Here is a 25,424-nt window from a genome sequence, read left to right on the forward strand (position 1 = left end):
GCTTTGTTATCAACTCATGAGGCAAAGCACCCAAAAGGAGAAGCTAATAAGAAAATCAAAAGCTTGTTTCAAGGAAGAATTATAAGGAAAAGATTTCATAAATTGAGCTAGACAGAAGCATCAATCATTTACATTTCTTTTGTGATTGTAGCATGCATAAGAAACTAGCCTACCATGAACATTAACTTGCTATTATTCTTACCTTGGATTGTCAATCTTAATTGCATGATTCTTTTCTTGCTTGGGGACAAGCAAGATTTAAGTTTGGTGTTGTGATGACATGTTACCATGTTATGTTTTTCTATACTTTTTCATACAAGAAATTGATGATTTGTGCTCAAATATTGCATTCTTTTTTTGCTTAATTGGTATATTTTTTGATCTTTTAATTTTATAAATGTTGTAGGAAATAAGAAGAAAAAGAAACAAAGAAGCACAAAATAAGCTAAAAAGGAGAAAAAAAAAGAGCCTTGGGGCACACTTTGAAGTTGGAACACACTTTGGAGCCTTAGGCCAAGCTTTTAAAAGCGCGGCCCATGACCAAATCAAGGAAACATGGGGGAGTGCTGCGCTCATGTAGTTAACCGAGCATTGTCGTGCAAACAAAATTCAGCTTGGAAGCCAAATTTTCGCTAAGTTAAAACTTGGGCGTTCATAGCATGACCATGCCTCCTTCAAAGGGCATAACTTGAGCTACAGATGTTCGATTGATGTGCTTTTAGTTGCGTTGGAAAGCTGACATTTAGAACTTTCCAATGATATATGGAAATCCATATTTGGCATGAAATCGAGGCACGAGTGAAAGGCATCTTTAAGGACCAAAAACAAGCAAAAATGAATCAAAGTGGCTTCACCAGGATTCGAAGAGGGAGCCTCACTCCAAAGCAAAGAAGCGCTCACTTAGAGAGCTCAGTGCTCTCTTGGATAGCTTTATCGTGCTTCACAAAGAAAAAATGAGGAACACAGCATGGAGAAGTGCTCCCACCAAGGTTCAAACTTGTGGCTTCACCAAAGACAAGGAGGAAGCTGTGCTCTTGCCAAGAGCTGAGCGCTACTCCCTTGTCTTGCCAAGCATTGTCATGCACCAAAATTGACACGGCCAGGTACACAAGTTGAATGTTGTGCTCTTGAGGAGAGCTGAGCATTGCGCTGGGAGCAACACCCATGGGCCAAATTTCAATTAAAATTTCCTTTGAACTCAATTCTTCACCAATTGAAGCAAGGCCATCCAGACCCACTCTTCCTCAAATCCAAAGCAAGCTAAGCCCATTATCATCACCCAAAGGCACAAAGATCAATTAGATTAGGAATTTTATTTTAATTGTAATTTGTTTTAATTTCATTTTCATTTTTAATTTGTAAAGCCTATATAAGGCATGATTTTCATCTTTGTAAGAGGGGGAGCTCCATTAGGGAAGGCTGGCTCCACTAGGGAGCATTAGGACTAGAGAGCTCTCTCTTTTAGTTTTCCTTTTTGTTTTGAATCTTGGGTTGAGAATTGAAGAAATTCTGTTTCAATCTCACCTTGAGAATTCTCTCTATTTGCTTGTCTACATAATTTCAGTGAATTGTGATTTGAATCAAAGCTCTCTTTACTGCTTTCATCTCTATTTCTTTTTCAATATGTTTGCTGTTGGATCAAGGAAGGGATTGAGATCTAGACTTGTTTTCTAGTCTCATTGAGCTCCTGAGATCTTCAACCTCTCATTTAGATTTTGTAATTGAGCTAAGTTGCTTTCTGTTTTGATTTTTAAAGTGATTTTCTAAATCTGTTTGAGTCTGCTACATCTTTTACTTCTCTGTTTGATTGCTATTTACACTTTCTTGTTTGATTTCTTGAATCCCAGCTCCCAATATCCATTTATTCTTCCTGTAATTTAGATTTCCAGTTGCTTGAATTATTGCTTTCTTTAATTTCCAGCACCCACTCTCCTTTACATTCACTGCAATTTACCTTTCTTGTCATTTTAGATTCTGTCAATTTACATTTCTTGCTCTTTAGGTTTTTGCCCATTTACATTTTGCAACTTTAATTTCCTTGTAAATTTTACATTCTGCAGCATCAATTTCACCCAATCACTCAAGTTAGCTTGACTAAACTAATCACCATTAAAATTGCTTGATCCATCAATCCCTGTGGGATCGACCTCACTCTAAGTGAGTTATTACTACTTGATGCGACCCGGTACACTTGCCGGTGAGTTATGTATGTTGGAATTCGTTTTCCAAAAACACCATCACTTTGCTTCTATGAGAAAATAAAACTATAAAACTAGAAAGTAAACAAGTAGGATGCAAGGTTAATTGATTTCTATGATTGCTTGAAATTTGTGCTTGTCATGATTGTCTCAAGGGTAACGTTGTGCTCACATGATGTTAATGGTGGAACACCAAACTTAGTACCATGCATTCACCCTTGATTTTGTTCCTTTGTTAGCACAATCACATTGGTGTGCAACACCAAACTTAATTACTTGCTATACACAGCAATTTAACTAACCATTTATTTTGAAGAGAGTATGAAAGAGTTACCTAAGGTTGGGTTGCCTCCCAACAAGCACTTTTTTAACGTCATTAGCTTGACGGTTGTCCCTTATTAGGGAGGCTGATGATCATAGTGCCTCAACTTTTCCCCTCTCACAGTGAGCTTTATTCCAGTATCCTTCTTGATGATTTCCACATGTTCAAGTGAGAGGATTTTGTTCACCATGTAATATCCAGAAAAGTGTGGAGATATTTCCAATGGTTGGAAAGTTAGCATCAAATTATCCCTTGGTGAAAAGCCTTCAGTGGAAATTTTTTTTTCTCCACCCTATTGGCACCTTCTTCTTAGGATTCTTCTCTTTTTCGGAAGATGATTCATGCTATGGGGGCTCAATGTCTGGAAGGTTTTTATTGAAGGTCTCATATGGGGGCTTTAGTTGTAGTTCCTCCTTGACTCCTTGAACCTGTTGCACCATTTCTACTTCTTCTCTGTCGTTCAAGCATGGGCTCAGAAGCTTTGGAGGTGGCTCCTTCAAGTTTGGATCTCTAGCATTATCCTTCATGCATTCCTCTTCTTGAGTGGGCTCATGCAAAGTCTTGAAGACATGAAATACTAGGTGCTCATCATGTACTCTTAGCATCAATTCTCCTATTTTAACATCTATTAATGCTCTGCCTGTAGCTATAAAGGGCCTCCCCAGAATGATGGGGTGTTGAAGTCTTCCTCCATGTCTAGGATAACAAAGTTAGCTGGGAGAAAAAATTTCCTCACTCTTACTAGCACATTCTCCACAACCCCAAGTGCTTGCTTAATGGATTTATTGGCCATTTGAAGAGATATTTGTGTGGGTTTCAATTCATGGATTTGGAGCTTCTTCATTAAAAATAGGGGCATAAGATTTATGCTTGCACCAAGGTCACAAAATGCTTTCTCAATTGTCATTTTACCTATGGTACAAGGGATATGAAAGCTCCCTGGATCCTTCCTCTTTCTTGGCAAATCCCTTTGGATTATAGCGCTACACTCCCTGGTCATTACAATAGTTTGTCCTTCTTTCAAGGATTTTTTCTTTATCAACACTTCCTTCATAGACTTAGCATATAGTGGCATCTGTTCAAGCGCTTCTATGAAAGGAATGTTGATGCAGAGTGTCTTAAATATCTCCAAGGATTTAGAGTACTGCTTCTCCTTGTTTTCTCCCTTGAACTTTTGACGATATTAAAGCTTGGAGACATATGGCTTCACCTCTTCCTTCTTCTCTTATGGCTGTGGTTTAAGGATATTCTTGTCTTCCTTTGAGATCTGTGAGTCTTTGGTCTTGTAATCCTCCTTACTTCTCTCTTCTATCTTTTCTTTTGGAACTTTTCTATCACGTTTTCCTGAATGGTGGCTTCTTTTTCCATAATCTTCCCACTTCTCAACGTGATTTCCTTGCACTCCTCCCATTTTGTAGCTTTTCCTTTGTCCCTTGGATTGTCTTCAGTGTCATGGCATGATCCTTTGATGCACCACTATTTCATGGTACATCTTGTGCATAATTGAGTGGATTCTATCCACTATTCTCACACTTATTTATACAATTTACATAGTTTTACAATCCCCTCCTAGTTTTCTTCTACAATTGAAAACTTGCTTCCAAAGCCCTTAAATTGTGTGTTTTAATTCCCTTTCATGCCATTCGATGTCGTGATCTGTGCATTAAGTATTTTCAGAAATGGCTTACGGGATGGAAAGAAAGCTTGCAGAAATGGAAGGAGCACAAGAATTAAACGAGATAGCCAGCGAGGAGTGACGCGTGCGCGTACCTGACGCGTGCGCGTGAATTGGAGTTCGCACGGTGACGCGTACGCGTGACACGCGAGGATGACCAGTGACGCATACGCGTTACTGATGCGTACGCGTGACATGCGCTACCCGCAGAAATCGTAGAAAATGCTGGGGCAATTTTGGGCCGAGTTTGGATCCAGTTTTTGGCTCAGAAACACAGACTAGAGCAAGGGGACAAGCAGAGACTCAAGACACATTCTCATACGTATAATTTTAGTTTTAGATTGGAATCTTAAAGAGACTTCTACTACTTCCTCTAGGTTTTCCACACATTCATAGATTTCTAGTTTTGATGCTTTTATTGCTTTTGCTTTGGATATTGAGAAGAGTTACTACTTCCATGGAGTTCCCATTACTTTAGTTTGTTTCCTTATTCCTTTTCTCTTTTAATTGCCCATTAACCCTGTTCAGATACGTATGTTTATGTTTTCAAAATTTATTAAAGCAAAGAACTATTTTTACCTTTAGTCAATTGTCAGTTATTATTCAATTTATCATGCATTCTCTTTATTCCCCTTATATGCTTGTGAACGTAGTATTCATGTCAATGGAGTAGATTCCCAACTTGACTTGGGAGTTGATTAAGAGAAGAACCTTAAGTTGGGAATACTCAAGTGTTAATTTTAATTGGAAGTTGTTGGCTGACTCTCTAATCTCTAACTCTAATCCTTCCTTAGGAAAGGATTAGGACTTGAGCACAGAGTTGATTAGTTAGTTACTTGACATTCCTTTAATCAGTAAAGGATAACCAAGTAGAACAACAACCTCTTACTATTACACTTGGGAACATCCAACAAGGATAGAACTTCCGATTAATCTTCTCCCGGTCAAGGCTTTCATTTTGATTATATAAATTCTCTCGTTAATTTTCATTACCTTGATTTACAATTATTTACTTTATGTTCTTCAACTCTTAAAAATTCTTGGAAAACCTCTGATCAATACAATAGCACTCTTTTGTCAACTCGTTGGGAGACGACTTGGGATTCATACTCCCAGTATTTTATTCTAAATTTTGTGACAATTCTTTTAAAATGATACGCAGAATTTTTATTGATTAAGAACTGTATTCGCAACGCTGAATTCTGAATTAAATTCTTAATCGATAATTTTCCGTATGTCAATTTTTGACATTGTCAATACAAACGTGCTTGTTAGTTTGTTACATTTGATAATCAAATTAAGCCCTTAATGCTCGATCCATGCTACTCATGCCTTTGCCGGCATGCTAATAAACATCTTGCATTAAATTGTCTTAATTTTTCATGCTATATTTCCATTGATGTCCTAATTACATGGAGTCGCGACCATGTGTTTACGACATTCTTCTTTACCTTGGCATTGATTATCACTTGTATTTTCCTCCTCTCGGTTCTAGCTACTTGACTTCATGTCCCTTTCTTTTCCCCCTCTTCAGGATGGCCACCAGGAAGGGTAAAGAGAAAGCCTCTAACAAACCACCGGCGAAGAGAGGAACAAAAAGAGCCCCAGCTGCGGAACCATCCTCAACATCAGTCAAGCCATTAACAAAGCGGGTTAAAAGGATCATCAAGGTCAATGAAATCGAGAAAGCCTTTCCAGCAAGGGACACTGCGAGGTTCACTAACCGCTAGTCCGCTACTGTGAGGAGATGTTCCCCATCCTGGCTGAGCGGAACTACAACAATGAGCACCTACTCATCTTCCCTACCCATATTGTTGATCTTGTAGAGCCCCGCATTGAGCGGAGACACTGGGATTCTTACAGAGGCAGCCACGGCAGGTCAACCTCTCATGGGTAGTTGAATTCTACTCTAATTTTCACATGCCAGCCCTACAGTCTGTCTATGTCCGTCAGAAGCAAGTCCCTGTATCTGAAAGGGCCATTCAGCAAGCTTTAAATCTCCCCCCTACCCCAGAAGGATTGGACGCATACCAAGAAGCATCTGTTAAGCGCCAGACATACCAATTTGACTAGGACGACGTCCTCAGAGTTATAGCACAACCTGGCAGCAGATGGATATATGGATACCATCGATCCCGACCTAAGGGCATATTGGCTTCAGCATTTACCTTGGAGGCTCGTGTGTGGGCACAGATCATGTCTCATTATGTCTTTATGAGCACTCACGAGTCCTCCTTTACTGCAGACATGGCTGTTCTCATCTGGTGTATCCTTACGGACCAACCTCTTAACTTACCGAGACACCTCCGATAAGCCATGGGACACGTACAGATTGCACGCAACCTACCCTTTCCCGCCTTAGTTTCAGATCTGATCTCGGCAGTCGGAGTCTCCTACAAAGCTGGGGACACCAGGGCCATGATTCCGCAGGATGATCAGTATGTCCCCAACGAAAAGTACATCAGGCTCCCAGCAGCAACTACTAGCCAAAATGCAGACCCGGTCAGAGATATTCCTTCTCCTTCCACATCACAAGCACCTTCCACAAATCCGCTGCTTCTTCAGATACTTCAGAGGTTGGACCGGCTAGACTGCCAGGCAAAGCGTAGGGAGCACCGTAACAAGCGCCGATTTACATACCTCAAGTAGTTGATTGTTGGCAACCACCCACCTGAAGAAGAACCAGACACTCCGGACTTCACTTCACCAACCAGCACCAGGAGCCATGACGACCCCGACTGTGGAGATGCTGTTACCAGCCCCCCTTTGTTCCTGACTGATGGCACCTAGGACGGTGCTAAGCTTTAAGTGTGGGGAGGTCGGTCAGTACCTGACTTCTAGAGCTAATTGCTTTTTCTTAACACCAATAGTTTATTTTTCTTTTGTTAGATATGATAGATTGCATAGTAATAAGTGTTTACATATCTGTTCTACTTGATTGAAAAATAATAAGTTTCTTTTCAAGACCCTATTTTTGAAAATTTCTCTAATTCAAACTAAAATTCTATGTTAAACTTGTCTGAAGATTGTAATTTGGAACATGGTTTAAAGCTAGAACATACAACCCAGTGAGATTTTGAGCCTAATTGTATGGTTACATTATTTAACCATAATATTTTATTCTTTTGTGTTTGCTTTTCTATGATTGCAATCATTGCTTTGTTCCATTCTACATATCCATTGTTTAGTGAATTTTCATTCTTATATGTGATTGAGGCCATCATTTGTTATTAGCTTACTTATCCCAAATGGCCTGCCACTTCCATTTACCTTTGTTTACCACTTTGAGCCTTTTAATCCCCATTTGTTCTATATATTACCACATTATTAGCGTTAAACGAAAAAATAATAAATTACCCCAATTGAATCTTTGGTTAGCTTAAGATAGAGATTGTGTATCAACTAAGTGAGGAGAATTGTGGGAAACATGGGTTGATAGGAATGTGTTGTGCTTTCACTTTATTTAAATATAGGGAATTTGGATGCCTACTCATATAAAACCATAAAAACCATATGCATTGAAATGTTAAGTTTATTTTTCCCTTTTAAAAAAAGAGAGATTTAGGGAAATGAAAGCACCCCAATGTTAAGTTCAATAAAAAGATCAATCCATATGAGATAAAATAGAAGAACATTTAAATACATGAGTAGGTGATTTCACTACAATAAAATAAGCTTTTTGCCACGCTTTTAAAACGTGCCGTAAAGGGCAAAAAAACGTACTGATAGCTTTTCGCTACGCTTTTTGAGCTATCGGCACGTTTTTGAAAGGGTCACATCTGCAAGCATGCAAATAGCTCTATCGCTACGCTTTTTTCAATCTACTGGCACGCTTTGTTTTTTGCCACGCTTTGATCTATTGGCACGCTTAAAAGCGTGACAATATGTATAACCCTGTAGCCACACTTTTAAAACGTGCCTAAAAGTAGACATACAGCCACGCTTTTAAAGTGTGCCTAAAAGTAGACATGCAGCCACGCTTTTAAAACGTGCCAAAAATATACAGCCACGCTTTTAAAGCGTGCCAAAAAATGAAAACTTATCTTACACTTTCAAAGCGTGGCCTAATCCTTTTCAAATAAAAAAAAAGAAAAGAAAAAATAGAAAATAAAATAAAAATATTAATAAGTTAATATTTAAAATAAAATAAAATACTAAAAAATTAATCTTACATTGATTTATATGAATTATGTACATAATAAGATATGAATGAAACAATTAAGAAAAAATAAATTCAACTTCCAAAATAAACATTTAAAAGAATTAACAACTTTATACTAAAAAAAATCTAATCTAACTCCTAAACAACATCCAGCCTTTTCAGCAATCTTTGACGCTGACACCAGGGCTAAGAAACTTCGCACTTGGCAAGAATCTGAAGAGAGAAAAGCATGTATATGAACTGAATTGAAAGCCAAAGTAACCAGTGACTTAATGCACGTTGATCAGCACTTCAACATATAGATAAATGCATAAATCAATTGAAGTTATATATACTTACAGCAACAACAAAATCTCTAGTGGCAACAGCAAGAATATCAGCACAAAAACACAACACCAGGGCACAAGCTCTCTACTTGAGATTTTATGGTATCTATGACTTCAAAACCTCTAATAGAATTAGCATTAGGACCTGCTGTCATTTCTCCGGTAAAAGTTGATGTATCATCTAATATCACTGATGCATCACATCCCCAAAACAAGAAATTATTAACAAAGAACTAAAATTAATTATTTCCTAAAACTAAGATTGAAATATTGTACGTATGGAATTCATTTATTTGCTACCTAAGAAATATAAGCTTCACTGTCAAGTTCTTCTTAAGTAAATTTAACATGGTTTTAAACTAGACTTGGTTTTAGTTTGTTATTAAGCAATTGAATCAAATGTTTGTTAGTGGAAATTAAAAGTCCTCTGCCTTTTGTCAGTTTATTATTTGATTACATAATAAGCTACTAATAACAGACATTTCAGTTTACTGTCTTGAGAAGCTCCAAATGCTGTGCTATTTGTCATTGTTTAACCGAATCAAGAAAACACAAAAACCAAACTAGTTTAGAGAAATCAATGTATCTAACTGAAAACAAATAGAAGGAATAAGTAATAAACTAAACTAGTATTAGAGAAATTAATCATGCAAGACATGAAAATTAACACCTACCATCATGTTTCTAAAGGACAGTTTAGAAAGCGACTTTCACCTCGAAGTTGGTGTCTCTGGACTTGGCGGCCTTCTTTTCTCAGCAGCAATGGCAAGAGTTGATTGATCAGCACTTTAATATATAGATAAATTCATAAATCGAACGACATAAGATGCACAACACAAAGTAATAGCAAAAGCAAATCTTATTCTATATTAATCAATACTTCAGCAGAAGAACAAAAGTACAATCTTAATTACAAGTAGCAGATTCACAAGAATCAATATATTTAAGAGGAAATCACAGGCATGTTCAGCAATCTTTATGGAATATCCAACGTGCAGGTGGGAAAAAAATATATCAATATATTTAAAAGTTTTCCCCTTGAATAACAATAAGATCAAGTAGAAAGGGTTCTGGTAATAACAATAAGATCAAGTAACTACAAGATACCATGAACGTCATTAATTGTGACATACCTTGAATACCATATCAAAGTGTTGCTGCTGCCCAACATCTGTGACATATATAATCCATTCAGCCTTCTCTTCATTCGGCTACTGATTTAGTACACTTTAGAAAAACAGCAAGCAGTAACAAATTTAGAAAAATCATATAAAATCCATCTTTGGTTGGATTCTCTTAAATTTTGGTGTGGTTGAACTAGACTTACACATCTTTCATCCAGTTCAAATCCCAGAGCATTTTCACTTCTCTAGAAAAAGTTATGCCTCTCGAAATATGGTTTTGTTTTAAGAAAAGGGAGCTGTCACAGCAGTGAACAGCCCTGCTTCCAGAAGGCACAACTTTCTCTACAAAATTTGAATTGTCCTAAAATTTGGACATAAAATACTAGACATCCTAATATTTCACCTCTTTTTGGTTTCACCTCCAAAGAGTTTCAGAGTATTGAGATATATGGTTTTGAAGTTGCTGTTCCAGAATTCAGACAGCATTCATTCTGCAGAAAATGACTATTTTCTAAAAATCATTTCTCCCAAAACACACATCGGAAAATTCTGAAATTTTAGGAGAACAATCTAGACATCTCAAGGTTTCATAGAAAAATAATTTTACTCATTTTGAGTGGCTAGATTGCTCCCAGTTTTGTTCACAAAGTGCTGCCCGAAACTGCACAATTCTGCAACATGTAACCTTGGGTTTTGAGAGGTCAAAAATTGATTCCTAGCTTTTCACACACTCTAACCTTGCATTCTAACTTTATTTTACCTATTGTGACTTGTTAGAAAGATTAAATCAGCCCCATGTGCTCAATAAGATCATCAACCAGCTCAAGGTTTTCAAAACTGAAATAACTTGTACTATATATATATATATACAATGGATCCTCATTCATTTTTCAGCAAATAAAATTTCAGCAATCTATTTAACTCTCACCAAGTAAGGAGGATCTGCCACTACTATTTTGAAGGAATGCTTCAACTCCAGCGGCAACTCCTCAGGCCTCAGGGTGATTGTTGTTATAAAATGTGTAACCACATCCGTACTGCTCAAAACGTTTGTCATACTCAAAAAGTTGTGCAGGAACATTAGAATCCGTGTTCTGAAGATTCAAGAAAGGAAAATTTAAATATCTTACAAAGCAAAAATAGGAACTCAGAAATGGCATCAAACAGATTAAAACAACTCAACAAACCACATCAACATACATTTTATCATTATTACAACTGAGGCATTGCTCATTAATTTCTTCACTCAAAAGGGGTTTAAAGTTGTAACTATCATCTTCAATTCTTCACCAAGAGAATCAATCCTCTACACTACACTTACACTAATATTAATATTGAAGATAAAACAATGCAGAACTTGAAGCTTAACACATCGCATATTTCCAAACTATTTCCCAATGAAAGTAACTAATAATAATAAACATCCATATTCACCGAAAGTATTAAACATTTGATTAAAAACATTAGCCTTGCACTTTTATCACAAATCAGTAACATTTGAACCCAATCGAACATTGAGAAAAAAAATTAACTGAAATTCCAAAATTCAAAAGAAAAAAAGGATAACAAGAGGAATAATGAATTACCTTGAGATAAGCATATAGGTTAGGGCAAGCAATGCAGGCAATGGGAGAAATGACGCTGCCATTGCAGAGCTTGAGGACCTCTTCAGCTACGGTCACCCTTTCTGCAAATAACAAAGCAAAAACAATGAAATTCAAATTCCTCAACCAGAAAACATCAGAGGTTGAAAAGAGAGAACAAAATCCCCTCACATCTTATAAAAGAGGACACTAGGCTCAACACCAGAACAAGATGGAATAATGTGTTCATCGATAATAGTCATCATATAGTGCGGATATGAAATAACTCAGATTCAACTTTGTTCATATACTTTTTAGTCATATATGTAGCCACTATCAATACCTGAAATTCAAAGAGAAACTACTTTTTATCCCTGCCATCAAGTGTGTGCGCTACACAAATCAGTTGCAAGTTGTAACACTCTTTTTAATAAAATCCTATGTTTAAATTTTAACAGAATTTGCACTTTATGTTTAATTTGCTACACTATATGTTTAATTTGCTGAACAATATAACATATTTTGGAGTTACCATTGGCAGGGTTGCTAACAGAATTGGAGGAGCTCAGTTTACATTAAATGGAATACACTACAAATTGATTGCTAATGAAGGAAACTGCATCTATCAAACAGTTCTAAGTTCTACTGCAACCAGTTCACTTGTATTGACCATACTTTAAGTTCTACTGCAACCAGTTCAAATAGTTATGGCTATCCACTATTGTCATTCAGGCTATTGAAACAAAGTTACTCTGATACCATAAAACAAAATACAATTTCAAACACAAAGCAGTGAAAAACGTTAAGAAGGTAATAAACCTGAAATTCTCAGCGGTCCAAAATAGAGGAACAGAGAAACAGAGAATCAGAGGGAAGAAAGACTTACAATGAGGGTTTGCGAGAAAGAGCGCGCGCTGCGCTGAGGGAGTAGGAGGGCCAACGAGGGTTAGATAGAGTGAAGCAGAGGATGCTCCACGAAATAGCGAGGGTGAAGCAGAAGATGCTCCGCCAAACGGTGTCGTCGCAGCAGAGGGTTTTGCCCCAAACGGCGTCGTGGCAGATGAAGTTCCACCAAAAGACGGTGTGGAGAACAAGGAGGAGCCTGAACTCGCGGCACCGAAAATGGAAGAACCCGAACTCGAAGCTGCCGCAGTGGAAGCCAAAGAAGCAGATCCGAACAGAGACGGAGCTGGAGCAGGAGCCAAGCAGATGCGGTCGCGGACCTAAAACCGAAGGAAAATGACGGCGCACAGGCTGCGGAGGAGGAAGGTAGTAGTGGCGCCGCCGCTTCCTCTTGCGGTGGAGGATGAAGAAGCGAATGAAAAAGAGAATGGACGAGAAGAAGCAGCGGAGCTAGGGTTTGCGGTGGCAATAGTAGACGAGAAGAGGGAAGAGGGTTGCGTTCATGGGTACCAGAGTTAGATGAAGGCGATGAACGGTCTCGGACGATGAAGGCATGAGGAAAGGCATGGCTGCGAAGAACGATGAACAATGAAGATGGAGGTGCGGGCAACTTAGGGTTTTCTTTGGTGGCTAGGTCTAAAACTAGTGTTTTGTTGTTTGAGGGTTAATTAAAATTGAAAACTAAGGGAAAAAAGGTTAAGTGTTGAAAAAAATTGGGTGGGAAACTAAATTTGGGGGGAGGGAACTCTATGGGTACATTTTTTTGTCGGGTACCAAAATAAATAAATAGAATATGGGCACGCTTTTCAAGTGTACCGGTTTCTCTTTATGGGCACGCTTTTCAAGCGTGCAAAAAAAAGTGTGGCCAAATTTTCTTATATCGCCACGCTTTTCAAGCGTGGCAATAAAAAAGTGTGGCCAAATTTCAAGTAAGTGGCACCCTCGTAAAAGCGTGCCAATTTCTCTCTATGGCCACGCTTTTCAAGCGTTGCAAAAAAAAGTGTAGCCAAATCACAAATAAGTAGCCACCCTCGCAAAAGCGTGTCCATAAACCACTTTTGGCACGCTTTTAAAGCGTGGCAAGAAAAAGGGTGCCGACAGGCCTTTTTTCTTGTAGTGTTTAAAAAAAAAAAAACAAAGTGAGACTATGGGTGGTTAGGCATGATTTTAAAAGCATAGGGAATGTGTGTGAGTTAGGTGAGAACTTAGGTTAATCAAGGATTCAATTCTTGGCTCACTTGGCCATACATGTATCTTCACCCTTACCTGAGCCCCATTACAACCTTGAAAAAGAACTCATGATGTTTGCATGTGTGCACTAAATATTTGTTGATTGGTTAGATGAAAAACAAATTTTAGAACGCATGAATAGAGGAGACTAGAGTGGATTACCCTATACACCTGAGTGATTAGAGTGCATATACACTTCAAGTGAGGGTTCAACGCTTGACTCTATGTTCCCAACTTTCTTGAGCTCTCTTCTCACAAATTTATTTATCTTTCATTGTGTGATTTGAGTTAGTGGAATTTGAGTTTTATTTGTCTTGGAGAACTTGTTCATTTCCTTAACCAAGTAGGTATAGACATTTCATCATATAGTTGCATTCACATGTATAGGTTGTATTGCATGAGTCTTACTTTCCCCATTAATTCTTTCTATCTCCTTGAGCTTAGCATGAGGACATGCTAATGTTTAAGTGAGGGAAAGATTTGATGCACCACTATTTCATGGTACATCTTGTGCTTAATTGAGTGGATTCTATCCAGTATTCTCACACTTATTTATACAATTTACATAGTTTTACAATTACCTCCTAGTTTTCTTCTACAATAGAAAACTTGCTTCCTAAGCCCTTAAATTGTGTGTTTTAATTTTCCTTTATGCCATTCGATGCCGTGATCTATGCGTTAAGTATTTTCAGGCTTTATAAGGCAGAAATGGCTTACCGGATGGAGAGAAAGCTTGCATAAATGGAAGGAGCACAAGAATTAAAGGAGATAGCCAGCGAGGAGCGACATGTGCGCGTACCTGATGCGTGTGCGTGAATTGGAGTTCGCACGGCGACGCGTGTGCGTTCCTGACGCGTACGCGTGACATGCGAGGATGACCAGCGATGCGTACACGTGACTGACGCGTACACGTGACATGCGCTACCTACAGAAATCGCAGAAAATGCTGGGGGCAATTTTGGGCCGAGTTTGGACCCAGTTTTTGGCTCAGAAACATAGACTAGAGCAAGGGGACAAGCAGAGACTCAAGATACATTCTCATATGCATAATTTTAGTTTTAGATTGGAATCTTATAGAGAGTTCTACTACTTCCTCTAGGTTTTCCACACATTCATAGATTTCTAGTTTTGATGCTTTTGTTGTTTTTGCTTTGGATATTGAGAAGAGTTACTACTTCCGTGGAGTTCCTATTACTTTAGTTTGTTTCCTTATTCCTTTTCTCTTTTAATTGTCCATTAACCCTGTTCAGATACGTATGTTTATGTTTTTAGAATTTATTAATGCAAAGAACTATTTTTACCTTAAATCAATTGTCAGTTATTATTCAATTTATCATGCCTTCTCTTTATTCCCCTTATATGCCTATGAACGTAGTATTCATGTCAATGGAGTAGATTCCCAACTTGACTTGGGAGTTGATTAAGAAGAGAACCTTGAGTTGGGAATACTCAAGTGTTAATTTTAATTGGAAGTTGTTGGCTGACTCTCTAATCTCTAACTCTAATCCTTCCTTAGGAAAGGATTAGGACTTAAGGATAGAGTTGATTAGTTAGTTACTTGACTTTCCTTTAATCAGTAAAGGATAACCAAGTAGAACAACAACCTCTTACTTTTACACTTGGGAACATCCAACAAGGATAGAACTTCCGATTAATCATCTCCCGGTTAAGGCTTTCATTTTGATTATATAAATTCTCTCGTTAATTTTCATTACCTTGATTTACAATTATTTACTTTCTGTTCTTCAACTCTTAAAAATTCTTGGAAAACCTCTGATCAATACAATAGTACTCTTTTGTCAACTCGTTGGGAGACGACCTGGGATTCATATTCCCAGTATTTTATTTCTAAATTTTGTGACAACTCTTTTAAATTGATACGCAGAATTTTTATTGATTAAGAACTCTACTCTCAACGCTGATTTCTGAATTAAATTTTTAATCGGTAATTTTTGTATGTCATCCTTCCTTGCTATTTCTTGACTTTGGATGAGTTTCTCCATCATTGCTTCTAAATTAGAGATTTTTTGAGACTATAATTGTAGTTGTGCTTGCATGGGGTGTGATGGTTGTTGATGGAAGTTGTTTGAAACATTAGGAAAGTTGTTGGAGCCATTTGAAGAGTGGTTAAATGAGGATGTGGGGTGGTTGTTTTGATGCCATTGTGAAGTGTTTCGAGGTTGGAGATTTGAGTTTTGGTGTTTTCTGAATTGTTTGTTATTAGTGGGTGGTTGGCTGTAATTGTGTTGCGAAAGTTATTAGAATTGGAGTTCTTTTGCCATTAATTCTGCTGGTCACCCCACCTCAAGTTAGGATGATTCTTCCAAGATGGATTGTAGGTATCACCGTGGAAGTCATTTTGGATAGAACTTGAGGTGTTGTTCATGTACTGCACTTGCTCAGGTCCTTGTTGCTCATAGTTAAGTGACTCAATGCCTTCTTCAGATTGATTCCATCTATTTGAAGCTTGGCTTGCTGTGCTTACTGTAGCCAATTAAAGTCCATCCATCCTTTTTGCCATCATGTCCATCTGCTGCTAGATTTGTTGGTGCATTAGCTTATTCTGGGCTAGGATAGCATCTACACCCTCAAGTTTATATACACCTCTCTTTGGAGTTGCTTACCTCTCTAAGGCGTAGAAGTACTGGTTATTTGCCACCATATCAATAAGGTCATGTGCCTCCTCTGGAGTTTTCATCATTTGAAGTCACCCTCATGAAGAGTAGTCCAATGCCTTTCTTGCTTTCAGGGAGAAACACTCATAAAAGTTTTAAAGCTTCACCCATTCACTAAACATATCTGATGGACATCTCCTTGTCAGTGCTTTATACCTCTCCCAAGCCTCATACAGTGATTCTCCCTCCAATTGTCTGAAGGTTTGGACCTCAGTCTTGAGCTTGATAATTCTTTTAGGTGGGTAGAACTTGGCTAAGAATTTGTTAACCAAGTCATCCCAATTTGTGATGCTTTCCTATGGGAAGGTCTCCAGCCACTGAGTTGCTTTGTTCCTTAGAGAAAAAGAAAATAGAAGTAGCTTGTAGATATCTGGGTGTACTCTATTAGCTTTGACAGTGTCACATATCCTTAGGAAAATGGATAAGTGTTGATTTGGGTCCTCCAAAGCACCTCCTCAAAACTATAAGTTATTCTGAACCAAACTGATGAGCTGAGGTTTAACTTCAAAATTGTTGGCATGTACATTAGGAATAAGTATACTACTCCCACAATTCCTAGGATCAGGAATAGTGTAGGAAGCTAACACCCTCATGGCAGGTTGGCCATTGTTGTTGGCCACCCCTTCCTTATGCACCTCATCCTCCATGACTTGATCCAAGTCCTCTTCTGAGTCCTCTTCACCTACAATTCTTTTCCTTCTAGCTTCTCTTCTCAATCTTAGTAGAGTTTTCTCTGGTTAAGAATAAAAGGAAGTTGATGTTGCTTTTCTCCCTCCTGGCATACACAACACAAAGACAAACCAAATGCAAAGTGAACACTCTAGTGTTAGAGTGTTGTTAGAGTTAGCTGACATAAAGTGTCAAACAGTTAGTATGCTTAAACAAAACAAAAGAAAAATGCTTAATGTAGACTATCACCTACTTAGTCATTATTAATCTGAATCAATCCCCGACAACGATGCCAAAAACTTGATTACTGAAAATTTGCACGACACAAATTCCTCCGGCAAGTATACCGAATCGTCAAGTCATAACTCACTGTTGAGTGAGGTCAATCCCACAGGGATTGATGGATTAAGCAACTTTAGTTAGGTGATTTATCTAGTTAAGCAAATATTTGATGACTTTGTGTAATTGAGTGAACAAAATTGTAATTGACAAAGAAAGTAAATATACGGAAATTAAATTGCTAAAAAATAAAGAGCTAAAAGTAAATTGTGAAAGCTAAATGGCGGAAACTTAAATGACAAGAAATTAAAGAGCTGAAACTTAATTGACAAGAAAGTAAAAGCAAGAATGTAAATAGTAATGAAAGATAAATTGCATGAAATATAAATGGGTTCTGGGTGTTGGGAATCAAAGATAACAAGAAATTTAAAGTAATTGAAAGGAAGAGCAACAATGGGTGAGATTCATTAGGGATTGGAGATATTGTGATCCTTTATGAATCAATGGGTCTCAACTTCATTCTCAATCATATGAAGTAGATCTGTGGCGGATTGTAATTAATTGAGTTCCAACTCCTTGGTAACCCCATTTCTCTTAACATAATCAATTGCCAATTCCTTGATCTTATTGTTCATGAGAAGAGGTTAAGTTCAAACTCTAATCCATAAGCCACACAACCTTTAGGATCTCAATTCAAAGAGATTATATGTCACGTACCAACGAAGAATGTGTTGATCAAAAGAGTTATAAGGGAGAAGCTTCAAACTGATTCCTATGATCCCTTTTCCAAGGCTCACATAGAGATTCAAGTAGATCCAAACCCCCTTCCGGTAGTGAATGGATCTATGAAGCACAAAAGCTTTCCTTTAGCTACAACAAGTGGATTGAGAAGAAGAAGAATTGCATTAACTCATTTGAATTACAATGAGCTCCTCCTCCTAATGATGTGGGGTTTAGTCGATCATAGCTCTGGAAAACTCAGAGAGAGAAATAAAGTACATGAAAAGTAAAACTAAGTACAAAGAAGAAACAAAAGTAGTTAGAGTTTCCCAATTCAGATCATCCCAATTTCCAAATGATCCTCTTTCTATGTTCAAAACCCTTCCTATATATACTACTTTTCTAATCTTTAAATGAGTCTAATGGCAAAAATTGATTCTGCACAAACTAAACGGCAAGTGAACTGGGTCGCATCAAGTAGTAAAACTCACGAGAGTGAGGTCGATCCCACAGGGATTGATGGATCAAGCAATTTTAGTTGGGTGAATAATCTAGTCAAGCGAATAATGATGAATTCAGTGGAATTTGATGAACAAAATAAAAATTGCAGAAACTTAAAGTGCTGGAAGTATAAATTATGGAAACTTAAATGGCAAGAAACTTAAATTGCTGAAACTTAAAGAGCAAAAACTAAAAGAGCTAAAACTTAAATTGCAAGAAATGTAAATAACTGAATCTTAGAGTGCAAGAAAGTAAAAGTGCAGAATCTAAATTGCAAGGAAACTTAAATTGCATGAATTATAAAGGGAATTGGGTGCAGGGAATCGAAACAGCAGTAAACAATTGCACTTAAAGTGAATTCAGAGAGATCTAATTGAGGAGATTCAAAGGGAATGATTCATCAGGGATTGGAGATATCATAATCCATCATGAACCAATTGAGTCTCAACACCTTTCTCAATCATATGAGTAGATCTATGGCGGATTGAAATTGATTGGATCCCAATTCCTTGGAAATCCAATCTCTCTAATCACAATCAATCTTGCCAATTCCTTGATCTAATTGTCATGAGAAGAGTTAGAGCACATTTTCTTGTCCATATGCCACACAAACTCTCAAAACCTCAATTCCTCCTGAATGGTGTTGGTTAGGAGAATTGTGAAGGATAGAGCTCTAATTCTAATGTAGGTGATCCCCCTTCCGAGGCTCACACCCACATTCAGCTGAATAAAACCCCCTTCGGAGTGAATAATTCACAATCAAAACAGAAGATATCCTATAGCTACCCAAGCGGATTAAGAAGAAGAAAATTTTTATTGATAATTGTGATTACAATAGAGCTCCTCCCCCTAATAAATTTAGGGTTTAGTTTGTCATTGCCCAAGTAAAAAATAGAAAATAGAGAAAGGGCAAAAAAAAAGCAAAAAAGAGAATACAAAGAGATTTGAGTGCAGAGTTTCCCAATTGGGATCCTGACTCCTAGCTTTTTAGATCTGCTAGCCTACTTTCTAAATCAAATTCTTCTCTATTTATACACTTTCCAATTCAGTCTTCAAAGTCCTTGGATTAGGCTTTTTGGCCATTATTGAAGCAAGCTAGAATGGGTCTCAGTTATGTTTAAGAGGGATATTGGCAATTCATCTTTTTTATCTGCATGGGTGCTAAATTTCACTAAAGTTAATGTCAACGTTGGTGCTCTACGTTTGCCAGAAAGCGTTGAGTCAAACGTTTATCTTGAAAAAGGATTTGAAAGGAATGAGTGTTGGCGCCAACATTTGACTCAACGTTGGTGCACCAACGTTCTTCCATCCACACGGGCACGTCACCCATGCGTACGCATCAAACAGCGTTTTGTGCGTGTGCGTCGCTCACGCATTTGCGTGTCTGACCAAAATCTGCATCCACGCGTACGCTTTTGACGCGTATGCATCGATGCAAGTTTCCCAACTTTAATTTTGGACTTCTCGTCGAGAACGTTGGAGGTAACGTTTGAGGCAACGCTGGACCTCCAACGTTCACTTAGTCACGCGTACGCATCGAATGGGATTTTCACCATTTTGCGCATGCGTGTAGCTCATGCGTACACGAGAATTGCACTTCCACGGGTACGCGTCATCGACGCTTATGCGTCGCCCAAAATTTCTCAGCTCCAGTTTTGAAAATTCTTCGAGGACATTAGGGGTAACATTGGTTCACCAACGTTCCCTCCAACATTGGCACCCAAAATTGCACTAACGTTGCTAGCAACGTTGGTGGACCAACGTTGGGCACCAATGTTGCATACCCCCTTCTCTTCCAACATTTGAGGTAACGTTGGTGACCCAATTTTGGCCACCAACGTTACTTCCTTTGCTTCTTCCTCTGCTTCTTTCTTGCTTCTTTCTTGCCTCTTTTCCACCTATTATCAATCAAACAATTGCATCAAAGTTTGCTATAATCACAAGGTATTTGCATCATTCATAACATTAAGTAAAATTAGCATAAAACCATACGAAAAAGCACATAAACACCCACATTTAATTGAACCAAGGGATGCATGAAATTCCAATCCAGTTACTTACTTATTGCTCAAGAAAGTGCACGAAACCTAATGAAAACAAGTGAAAAATGCTTGTGAAACTAGCATAAGATGACTTTTCACCAGAGTCTTCAAGTATTTGGATGTGGGCCCTTGGCCTTAGTTGAATCAGTGAGGGAAATTTGAGGCCCTTCTCATAGCGTTGGTACTGGCATTAACAACATTCCCAATGCTGCCTTTAACCCTTCTGGCGTTAATACTGGCTTTAGCGTACTAACGCTGCCACTAATGCCAGTGCCTGTTGTGCGTATGCATGTTGACTCGTGCGTGCGCATCCTTGTAAGTTTTGCCTCGTATGCGTACGCACACTGCTTCGTGTATATGCACACTAACCAATTTTCCTCTGGTGCGCACGCACATTGCTCTGTGCGTACGCACACTAGCTAACTCTTCCAGCCCCAACTCGTGCCTTGATCGAAGATGTTAGTGTGCTAACGTTGGTGGTGTTGACACATTAACACTCTAATATGCTCTCTAGTCCGTCAAGCGCACCTATTCCTGTTTTTCTCAATGTGCATGACTCAAACGATGATAGAAGCAAGGAAAACTAAGATGAAGGATCCTAAAAACATTGGGTTGCCTCCCAACAAGCGCTTCATTAATGTTACTAGCTTGATGGTTCATCTCTTCTAAGTAAGCAGGTGAGTGGTCTTCTAACATTCAATGTCGCCACCAAGATAGTGTTTCAGCCTCTAGCCATTTATAGTGAACCTCCTATTAAACTTTTCATCCATGGTTTCAATATGACCATAACAAGAAACTTTAGTTACCAGAAATGGTCCAGACCACTGAATTTAGCTTCCCGAGAAATATCTTGAACCTTGAGTTAAATAGAATGACTTTCTGGCCTGGCTCAAATATTATAATGGCTATCTTCTTATCATGCCACGCCTTTGTTCTCTCCTTGTAGAGCTTGGCATTTTCATAAGCTGTGGTTCGAAATTCCTCATGCTCATTGAGTTGGATGAACCGTTTCTCCCCTGCAGTCTTGGTATCAAAGTTCAGGAACTTTATGGCCCAAAAAGCTCGATACAACTCTATTGGCAGGTGGCAAGCTTTTTTATAGACCAATTGATTTGGGGACATGCCGATATGAGTCTTGAAAGCCGTCCGATATGCCTAGAAATCATTATCAATCTTCACAGCCCAGTCCTTCCTTAAAACAATGGCGGTCTTCTCCAGAATTTGCTTGAGTTCTCTACTAGAAACCTCCACCTGTCCACTAGTCCGAGGGTGATAGACAGCGGCTGCTTTATGTTGGACTCCATACTTCTGAAGAAAATAATCTATCTGTTTATTGTAGAAGTTACTTCTCCCATCAATAAATAAAGGTCCTTGGGACACCAACCCTTTTGAAAATATACCTCTGAAGAAAGCTCATCACAACTTTGGAGTCATTGGTGGGTAAAGCTATAGCCTCCACCCACTTTGACACATAAACCACAGCCACTAATATATAGTTGTTTGAGTTTGAGGGAGGGAATGGTCCCATGAAATAATTTCCCCACATGTCAAACAACTCAATCTCCAGTATAGCTTGCTGTGGCATTTCATTGTGCTTAGGCAAATTCTCAGCTCTCTGACACTACTCACAGTTCTTCACAAATTCTTTGGCATTACGAAAAAGAGTAGGCCAATAGAAACCACAATGGAGGACCTTGATGCAGCCCTCTTTCCACTAAAATGGCCACTGTTCATACCCTGACCGAGCTCTCCAAACTCGGTAAAGCTGATAGAAGGCCCGACCTCGACCTAAGGCCCACGATCGAGGTCGGACCTCGGACAAACAGGCCAAAGAAAGGCCCATCAGAAGGAACTAAGCCCAAAACCTAAAGGCCGAAAGGGCCTGGGAAAGGCGGTTCCGCAAAGATAGAGATGAATCTCCCAAAAGATAAGATAAGATAAGAATATCTTATCCAGGGATGATCGCAGCCAACTACTATAAATACACTGGAGCACCCAGGTATAACTCATACTCTAATTCTACTTGATATCTGCTTGGACCCATGCTAACTTAAGCATCGGAGTGTCATTGCAGGTACAACCCCCCGCCGTTCAGCACAACCAGCTCGGGTCACAGACCCCCCACCTCGGGCCTTGCCAGAAGACCGAGCTACACATTTCAGGTAACCCTCGGAACATTGGCGCCGTTGCCGGGGACCTGGAAGTCATCCCTTTACCATGGCGGACGACCCTCCCAACAATAACCACGCTACATCAGAACAAGAAGAGGAAGTTGACACCGGAGAACGGCCGGACAGCCCTCTATCACCACGCACTCCAGGAGGAAACAAACAGAATCGCCCAAAGACATCACCCCCAGACAAAGATCCACAAAATCCCGAAAGAGAAAAAAGTTCGGAGATTCTGGAAACAGTTCGGGCACAACAAAGCCGGCTGAGACAACTCGAAGAGGACGTAAAGAAGCAAAAGGAAACTGAACAGGATCTGAGAAGGGAAGCTCGCAAACGCAGAGAATTGGAAGAAAAATTGCGGAAGATAGAGGCCAACCTGAAAGATCGGACGGAACACGGCACCACTCCCGAAAGCAACCATGATCCCTTCACACAAGAGATCATGAAAGAGAAGGTACCGCGAAACTTCAAACCACCAGATATGGACCTCTACGACGGCACCACCGATCCAAGTCATCACCTCAGCAATTTCAGAAGCAGAATGTACTTAGTCGACGCCTCCGACGCGATTCGATGCAAAGCCTTCCCCACCACTCTCACTAAGTCAGCCATGAAGTGGTTCGACAACCTGCCACCAGGATCAATCTCCAGCTTTGAAGACCTGACCGAAAAATTCTTAACAAGGTTCTCTATTCAAAAGGACAAGGCAAAACATGCCCCCAGCCTACTCGGGATCAAACAAGGCAACCAAGAAACTCTCAGAGAGTACATGGAGCGATTCAACAAGGCCTGCCTGGACGTACAACACTTGCCCACGGAAGCAGCCATCATGGGACTAGCAAACGGCCTAAAAGAAGGACCGTTTAGCCAATCCCTATCCAAAAGATACCCGACCTCCTTATACGAAGTACAAGAACGGGCAGGAAAGTATATCAACATGGAAGAAACCTCCCAGCTGAGAGACTCTTCCAGGAAGGAGTCAACCTACCCGCCCCGAGATCGAGATCGGGAACAGAAAAGAAAGAAGAATCCAACTCGGACAAGCCACGAAAATACCACAGCTACACTCCCCTCCGAGTCTCCCTGGTAGACGTCTACAGAGAAGTATGCCACACCGAGAAGATCCCACCACCCAAACCTCTGAAGCACAAGAGAGCAGGAAGAGATCGGTCCGAGTACTGCGAATATCACAGACTCTACGGCCACTCTACTAACGACTGCCACGACTTAAAGAATGTTATAGAAAAGCTAGCCAGAGAGGGAAAACTCGACAGATACATAGCTGAGAAAGGAGAAGAAACCAGAAAGAGAAGACGGGGAGATAACGAAGATCGGGCCGAGCAAACACGAACCCCGCGAACTCCTGAAAGGCACATACACATGATAAACGGAGGTTTCGCAGGGGAGGGACATCCAAATCCTCACGGAAGAGACACCTCAAAGAAGTCTACCATGTCCGAGAAGACAGCCCCTTACCCGAGTTACCTACTATCTCATTTACCCGAGAAGATGCTCTTGGAATAATACCCGGACACGACGACCCTATGGTGATCACCATCATCCTAGCCAACGCCAACTTACATCGAACCCTGATCGACCAAGGAAGCTCAGCAGATATCCTGTTCAAAGCAGCCTTCGACAAGCTCGGACTCGAAGAAAAGAGCTAAAAGCCTATCCCACCGACCTGTTTGGACTAGGAGATACCCCGATCCGCCCCTTGGGATACATCTCATTACACACTACCTTTGGAAAAGGCGAGCAAACCAAAACACTAAGCATCGACTACATTGTAGTCGACGTCACTTCAGCATACAATGCCCTCATCGGACGACCAACCCTAAACAGACTAGCGGCTATAGTCTCGACCCCACACCTCTGTATGAAGTTCCCTACCGCAAAGGGAATCGCTACCCTAAAAGGCGACCAAAAACTAGCACGACGATGCTACAACGAAAGTCTGAGCCTAAAAGGGAAAGAGGTCAACACAATAGAACTCGGGCGATTCCAAGCCCGAGAAGATCTTCGGCCACAACCAGAAGGAGAAACCGAAAAGATCCAGATCGGGAACACACCCGAGAAAGTAACAAACATAGGGGCAAACCTCGAGGCAGGCCTAAAGGAGGAACTCACAACCCTCTTAAGGGAGAATTCCGACCTCTTCGCCTGGAAAGCCTCCGATATACCAGGCATAAGCCCCGACCTGATGTGCCATAAGCTATCCGTATACCCGGGATCCCGACCTGTCCAACAAAGACGCAGGAAGCTCGGGCTCGAACGCATGCAAGCAATAGAAGAACAAGTGCAAGCACTACTAGATGCAGGGTTCATTAGGGAAGTAAAGTACCCCCTATGGCTCGCAAACGTGGTCCTAGTGAAGAAGCCCAATGGAAAATGGAGGATGTGCGTCGACTACACGGATCTCAACAAAGCCTGCCCCAAAGATCCATATCCACTACCGAACATCGACGCCTTAGTCGATGCCGCTTCGGGCTACAGATACCTCTCCTTCATGGATGCATACTCGGGATACAATCAAATCCCGATGTATGGACCCGACCAAGAAAAGACCTCGTTCATAACCCCAAGGGCAAACTACTGCTACGTAGTAATGCCCTTCGGGCTGAAGAACGTAGGGGCAACCTACCAGAGGCTAATGAACAAAGTGTTCTCAGAACACATCGGGCTACAGCTAGAGGTGTACGTCGACGACATGCTAGTAAAGACACAAGAAGACAGAAACTTGGTCGCCGACCTCAGCAGCATCTTCGACACCCTCCGGAAACACAACATGAGACTTAACCCGACAAAGTGCACCTTCGCCGCAGAAGCCGGGAAGTTCTTAGG

Source organism: Arachis stenosperma, chromosome 6 (assembly GCF_014773155.1).
Source record: "Arachis stenosperma cultivar V10309 chromosome 6, arast.V10309.gnm1.PFL2, whole genome shotgun sequence".
NCBI lineage: Eukaryota > Viridiplantae > Streptophyta > Magnoliopsida > Fabales > Fabaceae > Arachis > Arachis stenosperma.